The 12,431-nt window shown below is 39.8% G+C and overlaps 2 pseudogenes; one reads left to right on the top strand and one right to left on the bottom strand.

Annotated features, from left to right (window-relative positions):
- The first annotated feature begins 10,579 nt into the window (after positions 1-10,579).
- LOC105871549 (large ribosomal subunit protein eL14 pseudogene) lies at positions 10,580-11,185 on the top strand (annotated as a pseudogene).
- A 594-nt stretch (positions 11,186-11,779) lies between these two features.
- Positions 11,780-11,878, bottom strand: LOC142870328 (uncharacterized; annotated as a pseudogene).
- Positions 11,879-12,431: the final 553 nt, after the last annotated feature.

Genomic DNA, 12,431 nt, shown 5'->3' with positions numbered 1-12,431 from the left:
TCGCCCGCTGCAGCCCCGCCTCTGCCGGCCAGACCCACCCTCGGCCACGCCTCCCCGCCTTCGGGTCGCAGGAGGCTCCGCGGCCCCGCCCACAGGGGTGTGGGCTCTCCCTGCCGGCGCCGGCCCGGAGGAGCCTGTGGTCACCTCCTTTGTCCACGGGACTGTCAATCCAGGCAAACCGCTTGGAAGGTAATTTGGAAAGACGTTTTCCTTAGTTCTCGAATGACAGCATATGTTATAAATATTTTATTTTTTTATTTTTTCGCTTTTGCTGTGTCTCGGATTCATATATTTTTAAAAAGATCACAGCCTTACCTAGCAAATACTATTTTGACTCTTCCATTATCCTACGTCTTTGATCTAATTAATCATAGTCATACGTAACCTAATCAATCCGCCCGTTGAGGAGATTTTGTCTCGAAAGGGTCACACCCAGGAATGTGCAACTTTAACACAATTATCTCAGGGAAAAGCAAGCTTGTAAATTGGAGGCTGTTCATTTCACCCCTAGGTACCACCCCTAATTCATGACATTCAGACATTTACCTGAGAGTGGTTCAAAGTAATCGCTGGCCGTTTGCAATAGGATAAATCCGAGGCTCAATCAGAATCTTCTCACACTTTCAAATAAATAGTGGAGATCATGTTCTATGTAAGTGTGAGGATGAAAATGGGGTGGGAAAATAATGACCAATTTTAATGTTAAAGGGTAGAAGTAATTTCAAACACTAAATTATTACAAAGAAAAGGATGTAAAACTACTTGCTCTTGGAATGTCATTCAGAGTCACTGTAAATAGATTACTTACTGAATTATTGATTCAAAATATTTATTGAAAACTGCCAGCCGTTGTTAGGCTTCAGTGATTTAATGGTGCATAATGCTAGATGTATTCTTAGAGCTTATAAAGTTCAAAGTTAAGTGGAGGAAACAATCAAATATAAGTGATATTCTTCTGTTGTTGAACTAAAACACCTACTATGTGTCAAGCACTGGAGATACTTAATTCCTGCACTCAAGAGTTTACTGTTGGCTAGGCAGTGGCTCAGGCCTGTAATCCTAGCACTCTGGGAGGCTGAGGTGGGTGGATCCTTTGAGCTCAGGAGTTTGAGACCAGCCTGAGCAGGAACATGACCCCGTCTCTACTAAAAATAGGAAGAAAATTAGCTAGACAACTAATTTTTTTTTATGTAAAAAATGTTTGCTGTCTAATGGAGAGAACATATACATAGATTATTAAAATAAAATATGGTCTGTCATACAAATGGGGTCAAGGTAGAAGAGAGGCCTAAAGAGGGCCACATAAACCTGGTAGTGGGAGCTCTCAATAGTGGCTTCCTAGAAGAGAGGATGCTGCCTAAATTAGCAACATTTGGGAGTAGTGATTGAGTGCAAGTGGTGGAAAGAAGTCAAAATCTATTCCAGATGGCATAAAGTAACAGATAGCATAGGCTTCACTGCAAGGTAGACCCAATTTTGAGTTCTAGTTTTTCTACTTCCTAGTTTTGTGATCTCAGGACAATTAACTTTAAAAAAACATTTTTTGGCTGGAGGTGGTGGCTGCCAGCAATCTCAACACTTTGGGAGGCGAAGGCCAGAGGATCACTTGAGCCCAGGAGTTGGAGACCAGCCTGGGCAACATAGTGAGACACCATCTCTACAAACAATACAAAAATTAGTCGGGCATGGTGGCATATGCCTGTAGTCCCAGCTACTCAGGAGTCTGAGGCATGAGGATCACTTGAGCTCAGGAGTTTAAGAGTTTGAGGTTATAGTGAGCTATGATTGTGCCACTGCACTCTAGCCTGGGTGACAAAGTAAGACCGTGTCTTAAAAAAAAAAAAAAAAAAAAAATTCAGACATGGAAGAAATAAGACTTCATTTTCAAAAACGTAATTTTTTACTCTGATTACCTCATTCTCCTGAGATAGCAGACAAAGACAGTCTTGGTTGTTCTGCAGTCCCTATCGCCCCCAAATCTTGGGATGGTGTCAAGGTACAGTGGGAGGTAGGGCAGATTGTGTTTATCTAGTTCTGGGCCACCTTCCTGTCCTCTTGGCATCTGGGCCTGGACGTTCTGTGTTGCCTGCAGGTCATATGTGGGGCTCATGGTAAGGGCCCGTGGTCTTCTCAGCGCAGATGCACCACAGAGCTAGTTCTTCCCACCTCTCTCCCCAACAGCTTAGGGAATCATGCTAGTCCGGGAGACAGAAAGCCTCCTTTCCTCAAGATTTCTAACCAAGATGTTTGTTGCTAGCTGCATAGAGTTCTCTTCAGGGCTTAGCCTTGTTTCAAATACAAAAGAAATACTTGCAGGCTGATTCTGCTATCTGCACAGTATAGAGAACTTAGCACAGTGCCAGGCACATAAGGGCTCAATACATTAATCTCTTATTTACACTGATCACCATAACTCTTATCTCTGAAATTTTTTCTCTTTATTTATTTTTGAAATTTTTTTTCCTTGCTCCCTTTCCTTTTTGCTCTTATTTTACCTGTGTAGAATGCTTTCTTTGCTATTATCTGCTGCAGTAATTTGGAAGGAAGGTGAATTCTTTTAATTCTACTAGTTCAGTGAAATAAAGTATTTCAAAGACAGCTTTAAGTCTATATCTAATTATCAAAGTCAATATCAGAACAATAATTTTTAATTCTCGTTTATGTCATTTGTAGTTTGGCACTTTTTAATTGCTTTTCTTCACATTTTTCTGTCTTTGTTAATCTACCTGGGATTGAATGCCAATCCCTCACCCCCATTTCAACAAGGAAATTTTTCTCTTTTGCAGTGTGCATTGTAGCTGTATTTGCTAAGTTAAAATTTTTAAAATTGCAGGCTGGGTGTGGTGGCTTACAACTGTAATCCTAGCACTCTGGGAAGCCGAGGTGGGCAGATTGCTCAAGGTCAGGAGTTTGAAACCAGCCTGAGCAAGAGTGAGACCCTGTCTCTACTAAAAATAGAAAAAAATTAGCTAGGCATAGTAGCGCATACCTAGAATCCCAGCTACTTGGGAGGCTGAGGCAGGAGGATTGCTCGAGCCCAGGAGTTTGAGGTTGCTGTGAGCTAGCCTGATGCCATAGCACTCTAGCCTGGGCAACACAGTGAGACTCTGTCTCAAAAAAAAATTTTTTTTTAAATTGCAAAAGTAACTGATGCTTACAAAAAAAAGAGTAGACATCTGTCCTTCCCTTTCATCCCTCACTCCAGCTTTATTTCCAAGGGGAACCATTACTATCATTCCAGAATGTTTTCAATATACCCCAAACCACACATAAACATGTACCATAGGTTTTGTTTTTATGATTATTTTTAATTTTGAAATACAGAGATCATACCATATATGTTTTGCTCCTTGCTTTTTTTATGTAACTCAAGATTATGGTCATCTTTCCATGTCAGTAAATGTTATAGGCTGAATTGTGTTCCCCCAAATGTCCTGTTTTGAAGTTCTAACCTACAATTCCTCAGAATGTGATTTCATTTGGAGATAGAGAGAGTGAGGTGATGAAGGTAAAATGAAGTTAAAGAATGAGGTGATGAAGGTAAAATGAAGTCATTAGTGTGAGTCCTACTGCATTATGAGAAAGAGGAAATTTGGGACATGAATAGAGAAGGAAACCCATGTGAAGGAACAAGGAGCAGGTGGTCATCTACAAGTCAAGGAGAGATGAAACCAACCCTGCTGACACCTTGTCTTGGATGTCAAACCTTCAGAATTATGAGAAAAGAAATTTCTGTTGTTTAAGCCACCCAAAGTAGTACTTTATTATGGCAGCCTTAGCAAACTAATGCAATAAATATATACCTACTTTGTTCTTTGTGACAGTAACATTGTATTCTTTGTCATAGATAATGTATAATATGTTGTTGTATTAAACCATATTCCTGTTGTCTCAAATGTGTTTATGTTATAAATAATGTTTATATTATAAATAGTGCAATGTACACCTATCTGGAAGGTGAGCACACTTATAATTTTGACTCAAATGGTACAAAAGCAATTTATGTAACCAAAAGGTTTGTACTCCCATAATATTCTGAAATTAAAAAACAACAACATACAAATGGCTAAGAGGTATATGAAAAAATGGTCAACATAACTAATCATCAGGGAAATGAAAATCAAAACCACAATGAGGTATTATTTCATCCCAGTTAAACTGGCTATTATCAAAAAGATAAAAAATAACAGATGCTAGCAAGACTGTGGAGAAATGCTAGTACAGTGTTGGTAGGAATGTAAATTAGTACAGTCACTATGGAGAACAATATGGAGGTTACTCAAAAAACTAAAAATTGATCTCCCATATGATCCAGCAATCCCCACTGCTGGGTATATTATCCAAAAGAAAGGAAATCATTATATTAAAGAGATATCTGCACACATGTTTATTGCATCACTTTTCACAATAGCCAAGATATGGAATCAAGCTAAGTATCTATGACTGAATGAATGGCTAAAGAAAAAAAAACAATATATATATATATATATATATATATATATATATATATATATGTATATATACAATGAAATACTACTTAGCCATTAAAAAGAATGAAATCCTGTCATTTGCAGCAACATAAATGGAACTGGGCGTCATTAAAATAAGCAAGGCAGAGAAAAACAAATACTGCAGGTTCTCACACGTGTGAGCCCCAAAAGTTGATCTCACGGAGGAAGAAAGCAGAATGATAGTTAACAGACACTAAGAAGTATGGGGAGGATGGGGATAAAGAGAGGTTGGGTAATGGGTATAGAAATACAGTTAAATAGAAGTGGTATAGCAGGGTGACTATAGTTAACAATAATTTATTGCATATTTCAAAATGGCTAGAAGAGATTTGAAATGTCCTCAATATAAAGAAATGATAAATGTTTGAGGCGATGAATATCCTAATTGTACTGATTTGATCATTACATTATGTGTATCAAAATATCATATGTATCCTATAAATAGATCCTATACATAAATCTTATGTATCGATAAAAAGTAAAAAACGAAAAAAAAAATTTTAATGCTATAAAAATTCTTATACATGTATCTTTTGTATTTGTGTAACTAGTCATTGAATAGATTCTTTTTTTTTTTTTTTTTATACTCTGCTGCCCCAGCTAAAGTGCAGTGGGGGTGTCATCACAGCTCACAGCTCTCTGCAACCTCAAACTCCTGGGCTCAAGCCATCCTGCAGCTTTAGCCTCCTGAGTAGCTGGGACTTCAGGAACATGCCACCATGACCAGCTAACTTTTATTATTATTTATTTGTAGAGACAAGGTCTGGCTATATTGCTTAGGTTCCTCTGAAACACGTGGCCTCAAGTGATCCTCCCACTTTGGGAGCCTGAGCTCCCAGTGATAGGATTACAGGCATGAGCAACCACAGCCAGCCTGATTAGATTCTTAATGATGGAATTACTGTGTCAAAGGGTATGTATATTTTAAACTAAAATTTATATATTCCAAATTGTCCTCTAGGAAGGTTATGCCAGTATACACTCCAACCAACAATATGTGTAGGATGGTCTGTTTTCTCAAACACTCACAAAATCTGGATATTTAAAATCATTTTGTACTTATTATGAAAACTATAAATATACAGAAAAAGTAGAGAAAGTAGTATAATAAACACCATATACCTATCACCTAAATTTAACTTTTTTAGCATTTTGTCACATTTCACCTATTTTTTTTTTTTTTGAGACAGAGTCTCACTCTGTTGCCCAGGCTAGAGTGTCTTGGCGTCAGCTTAGCTCACAGCAACCTCAAACTCCTGAGCTCTAGTGATCCTCCTGCCTCAGCCTCCAGAGTAGCTAGGACTACAGGCATGCACCACCAAGCATGGCTAATTTTTTGTTTTCTATATATTTTTAGTTGGCCGATTAATTTCTTTCTATTTTTAATAGAGACGGTGTCTTGCTCTTGCTCAGGCTGGTTTTGAACTCCTGACCTTGAACGATCCACCTCGGCCTCCCAGAGTACTAGGATTACAGTCGTGAGCCACCACGCCTGGCCACATTTCACCTATTTTTTGTTGAAATCTTTTAAAGTAAATACAGATATCATGACATTTCATTCCTAAATATATTGATATGCATATCTAATATGAACACTTTCCCATACAACTAAAATAATATTAAAACATTCAAGTCCTCCCCCCCTTTTTTTTTGCCAAAATGCCTTTTACCAAGTTTGTTCATAGTAGGATCCAATAAAGAACCATGATTACAATTGGTTGTTAGGTCTCTGAAGTGTATTTTTTTAAAAGACTTTATTTGTTCAGAGCAACTTTAGGTCTACAGCAAAATTAAAAAGAAAATACAGAGATTTCCAATGTACTCCCTGTCCCCCTACATGGGTAACCTCCACCATTATCAACATCCTGAAGTGTATTTTAATCTAGAACAGACTTTCTCCCCAGCTTTTTATTTTTTCTGACATTCATTTAGAGAGACCAGGCTAGTTTTTCCTTAGAATGTTCCAACATCTTGATTTTTCTGATTGTTTCTTTGTGGTGTTTTTTAGCAATAACCTCAATATTTTCTATTATTGGAATTTGGATCTGAAGGCTTAATTAGATTCAGAGTCTACACGCATCACACCAGGAAGCACATAATGAAACTCTGGTTATCCTGTTATTAATGATACTAAGATTGACCACTGAGTCTATATGGTGACAGTCACCTCAGAACTAGCTAGTAATCTGCAGGGTGGTAACTTCCACACTAGGCAAATACCCAGCTCCCCAACCTTTCACCTAATTGTTTCACCATCTGTCGATAATTCTTGGCTTAATTACTTATTTCCTTAGGGGTTGCAAATTGTGATTTTTTTTCTAATTCTGCCTACATCAATAGCTGGCTTTTTTCCTGGAAAAAAGGGGTCTTCTCACCAACTTCTTCATCAAATGGGACTTTTTTTTTTTTTGAGACAGGTCTCACTTTGTTGCCCAGGTTACAGTGAGTGCCCTGGCGTCAGCCTAGCTCACAACAACCTCAAACTCCTGGGCTCAAGCAATCCTCCTGCCTCAGCCTCCCAAGTAGCTGGGACTACAGGCATGCGCCACCATGCCCGGCTAATTTTTCTTTATATATATTAGTTGGCCAATTAATTTCTTTCTATTTATAGTAGAGACAGGGTCTCGCTCTTGCTCAGACTAGTTTTGAACTCCTGACCTCGAGCAATCCGCCCGCCTCAGCCTCCCAGAGTGCTAGGATTACAGGCGTGAGCCACTGCGCCCGGCCATCAAATGGGACTATTACATTACTCTGCAACGCTGATCCTACTGCAAAGGAAAAACAATTATTTTCCTTTCAGATAAGAACATTGTGTGATGGGCACCTGCAAAGAAGTTTTGTTTATTTGCTTGTTTTATTCCTCCCACCTTTTTTTTGTTTTGTTTTTGCTTATTCTGTGGATTCATGGATTTTTACATAGTGTGCTTCAATATATAGACATTGTTCTATATACATTGTTGCAATTATAGACATTGTTCTTTTGGTGCTAAAATTGACCCAACTTTGGCCATCGGATGTCCTTGTCTAGCTGCTTTCTCTGTTCATATTTTTTAAAAATTAAAAAGATCAAGGCCGGGTGCGGGGGCTCACGCCTGTAATCCTAGCACTCTGGGAGGCCGAGGCGGCTGGATCGCTCGAGGTCAGGAGTTCAAAACCAGCCTGAGCAAGAGCGAGACCCTGTCTCTACTATAAATAGAAAGAAATTAATTGGCCAACTAATATATATAGAAAAAAATCAGCCGGGCATGGTGGCACCTGCCTATAGTCCCAGCTACTTGGGAGGCTGAGGCAGCAGGATTGCTTGAGCCCAGGAGTTTGAGGTTGTTGTGAGCTAGGCTGACACCACTAATCTCTAGCTTGGGCAACAGAGCAAGACTCTGTCTCAACAAAAGAAAAAAAAATGTCAATCTGATAGATTGGAAAGTGCTATTTCTTTTTTTTTTTTTTTGAGACAGAGTCTTGCTTTGTTGCCCAGGCTAGAGTGAGTGCCGTGGCGTCAGCCTGGCTCACAGCAAGCTCAAACTCCTGGGCTCGAGTGATCCTTCTGCCTCAGCCTCCCGAGTAGCTGGGACTACAGGCATGCGCCACTATGCCCGGCTAATTTTTTTTTTATATATATATATATCAGTTGGCCAATTAATTTCTTTGTATTTATAGTAGAGATGGGGTCTCGCTCTTGCTCAGGCTGGTTTTGAACTCCTGACCTTGAGCAATCCGCCCGCCTCGGCCTCCCAAGAGGTAGGATTACAGGCGTGAGCCACAGCGCCCGGCCTGGAAAGTGCTATTTCTTTGTGATTTTAACTTGCAGATCCCTGATCAGAGGTGAAAGTATCATCTTTTGTGTTTTATCCGCCATATGTATTTCTTATTCTGTGGATAGCCTATTTACATCGTTTGTCCATTTTCCTTATTACGTATAGCTGTGTTTATACCAATTATCAAGACTCATCCCTACACATGAATTGTTTTCAGTATTTGTTGGCAGTCTCTTCAAGCTACAACTTCTCTATTTTTGAATTTTTTTTCATTTGATCATCTCCTGCTCTAAAATGTGTCTGGAAATAGCTTATTCAGAAAGGGGGTACATTTCCTTAGTTCTGGTATGTTTGAAAATGCCCTTCTACTAAATGATAGCATTTCCTTCAGAGCTTGATAGATGTTGTTTTGTTGTTACCTGATGTGTCTTAGATGTTTGTGAGAGTGTTTTTTTTTTCTTCTTCTTTTTCTTTTTTTTGAGACAGGGTCTTGCTCTGTTGCCGGGGCTAGAGTGCTATGGCATCAGCCTAGCTTACTGCAATTCAAAGTCCTGGGCTCAAGCAATCCTCCTACCTCAGCCTCCTGAGTAGCTGGGACTACAGGTGTGTGCCACCATGCCCGGCTAATTTTTTCTATTTTTAGTATGCTTGGGGTCTCGTTATTGCTCAGGCTGGTGTAGAACTCCTGAGTTCAAGTGATCCTCCCTCCTTGGCCTCCTAGAGTACTAGTATTAAGGCATGAGCCACCTCGCCCAGCCAAGATTCATACTTTTGAAGTTTAAAAATTTTGCCAAAAAAAAAAAAAAAAAAAAATTTGTCAAAATAGGCCTTTTCCCTAAAATGTATCTAGAAAAAAACCTAAACATTCTAAATTGTTTCTGATTATTTTTTAAAAGATTAGATATGTTTTTTCTGCTTTAAAAATTATTATTGCATCCATTCCATCAATCAGCTTTTTATTTTTTTAATTCATTCAGGTATCCCAGAAAAATGAATGGATTAAAAAAAAAGAAAAAAATTAAAAAAAATTCATTCAGGTAAACAGAATTGTAACTTGGAAGAGTGTTAAAATGTTAGTGCAAGTAATTCAGGGAAAAAGCTTATCTTTACAAATTATTATTTTATCTTTTTCCTTCACTCCCTCTCCCCTATTTTAAGCTAAGATCTATTGGGTTATTTACATGGGTTATTTACATTGTCCCTGATATTGACAGGGACAATATCAGTCTCGTGCACCAGCTCATCCTCAGAACTTAGCACAGGTATTTAATAAATATTTAAGCTCAATAAATATTTGTTGAATGAATTTATTTCAACGGTTATTTTTTCTCTTATATCTTTCTCGATCTCATCATCTCTCCATCTTTCTGCCCCGGTTGTTAGACTATCTCCATTTTGCCTGCTACCTCACTAAATATTCAGATGTCTAGATGCTGTACAGTTACTCCATTGAAACTTTTTCATTTCTGGACAATTTTTCATTAATTTGGAGAACTTCCTTTTTTTCTGGAAGTTTGTTGTAGCAGGTATTGCTCACACCAGCTGTTAGCAGGTCAATATAATTGGTCATGACTAGCACTTTAAAAAAAAATGAATAGAAGAGTGTGGTGCCTCAGGTAGAATCATCCATAAATGACCTTGGGAGCTAATGCTGGGAGTATTAGGCCAGCTGGTACTAAGGTCTCCCCTTTTATCAGCAGGAGGGAGCCCAAACTTTGCTTCCCACAGGATGGTTTTCTGCCCCTCACAGAAAGGGCTGCAGCTTTCAGAGATGCCTGGGTGCTGGGTCTCGGGCTTTCCCAGACAGTTCCTGTAACCAGCTGGCACCTAAAATTCAGCCCCCTAGCTCTAAATAGTCTTTGTCCACATTTTGACAAAGCTGCTTCCTCACAATTTTATTCTGAGAGTGTATCATCTCGGGGGGACATGTCCCTCCACTGGAACACAGACAGCACCTAGCCTTAGCATCCCTCTCTCTGGGACGAAGCGAGGAGCCAGGACCATGTCATCTTTTCTTCCTGCCCTTGGCATGTTTGTTTCCACATTAAAGCCTGTTCTTTCCAGCCAAGCTTTCTGCGGGGGTGGAGGGGAGTCTGTTCTTTAACCTAAGCTGAATGACCATGAAGAATTCATCTCAAGCTCTGTTGCACAACAGAAAGCAACCATGAAAGGAATCCCTACTCACTTAGAACAACAAAAATAAAATAAAATATATGGTTGAATTTGTTCTCAATAGAACGCAAGGGCAGGGCAATCGTTTACACGTGTGCACAGTTGGGCCGGCCGCCTTCTTTCTCGCCAAACACCACCAACATGGTGTTCAGGCTCTTCGTGGAGGTTGGCGGAGTGGCCTACGTCTCCTTTGGGCCTCATGCCGGAAAACTGGTCGCAATTGTAGATGTTATTGATCAGAACAGTGCTTTGGTTGATGGACCTTGCACTCAGGTAAGAAGATAGGTCGTCCCTTTCAAATGCATGTGGCTCACTGACTTCATCCTCAAGTGCCCACACGGTGCCTGCCAGAAGGACATCCGACAAGCCTGGCAGAAGGCAGACATAAACACAAGACGGGCAGCCACAAGATGGGCCAAGAAGATTGAAGCCAGAGAAAGGAAAGCTAAGATGACAGATTTTGATCATTTTAAAATCATGAAGGCAAAGAAAATGAGCAACAGAATAATCAAGAATGAAGTTAAGGAGCTTCAAAAGGCAGCTCTCCTGAAAGCTTCTCCCAGAAAGCACCTGCTAAGAGCAGCAGCTGCTGCTAAAGTTCCAGCAGAAAAGATGACCACTGCAGGCAAGAAGGCTCAAGCCCAGAAGACTCCTGGCCAGAAAGCCATAGGCCAGACGGCAGCACCTCCTCCAAAAGCTCCAGCCCAGAAAGCATCCGCTCCAAAGGCATCTGGCAAGAAAGGATAAGACGCTATTTCAAAAGTAATAAGGATTCTTTTTGACACACACACACACAAAAAAAAAAAAAAAAAGAGAGAGAGAGAGAGAGAGAGAGAAAAGAATTTGTTCTCAATGAATTGATGTCTGGTCTTAGTTGATTCTGAACTATTAGGAGCTGAGTTAGATGTGTCAGAATTGATACGGATCTCCAACCAAATTCTTTAATAGAAGGACATCAGATCCAGATGAAGCAAAGAAGAAAAAAGCTGGCAGTAATGACGTTTCAGAAATGTAGTGACGTGTTATAAAATCATGGGGGAAGAACAGAGTGGAAGGAGGGTAGGTAGAGTCATAGCTGAAACCATATCTCTAATGTGGGTAGGATCTCTAGGAAAAGGACTGTACCTTTTAAGGTTTTAATGCTCGGATGGCTAATTTGTACCTCACTGAGACCTTGGTCCGCCACAGAGGGTGTCAGAAAACAGGGGGGGGCACCCAAGTGTTGCAATTCCTAAAAGGCCTCTCAACACTTTTTTCTTTTAGCCCCCTGAGTCAGAGTGGCCTCTGCCACTCCATGTTATGAATGTCAGAGGGCACCTTATAGCATCTTCTACATACACCCATAATTTGAGTTGTTTTTTTTTCCCATTTTTTTTGATGGCCATGCTAATCTTCTCTGTATTGTTCCAATTTTAGTATATGTGCTGCCGAAGCGAGTACCACCCATAGTGTGATGTCTCCTCTTAGAGGAAAGATTGCCTTCCATGGCTTTATTTTGCTATCCAGTTCATTCAGCATTGAATTTTAGCATACATTCCTGTGTTTCTAATATGAGAATTTCCATTGCTGATACAGATATTTGTACAATTTGTAGCTTTTTTAAAAATATGAATTTTGCGCAAAGGAGGGTAAAGGTGCCTATTCATTTACCTGTACCTAGAACAATAAATAAAGTCCTGGACATGCTTAAGAGCCTATTGATTAGATGAGTGTGCCCTTGAGAACGACTCCAATTCTAAGTCTCTGCATTTTGCATGGTCTATGCTCGTAGAGTGAGGCTCCCTGTTTTCTTGCATTTAAAAACCTGGTAGCTTCATTGGAAGAGCCTTTGCTAGCGGTGTGCTTGGATGCATCAAACCAAGCTGAGTACCAATCAACAGACATCCTGGGAGGCATCTTAACTGCCTCAAGTTAGGGAACTCAGCAAACCCCCCCCTTAAACAGTTTGTTCTCAACACGTTCGAAAGGGCAGAAAAGTCTTTACACCAATTTT

The sequence above is a fragment of the Microcebus murinus genome, chromosome 3, assembly GCF_040939455.1.
Source record: "Microcebus murinus isolate Inina chromosome 3, M.murinus_Inina_mat1.0, whole genome shotgun sequence".
NCBI classification, from domain to species: Eukaryota; Metazoa; Chordata; class Mammalia; order Primates; family Cheirogaleidae; genus Microcebus; species Microcebus murinus.
The sequence above is the reverse complement of the archived record's forward strand: the minus strand, read 5'-3'. Positions and strand labels throughout refer to the sequence as shown.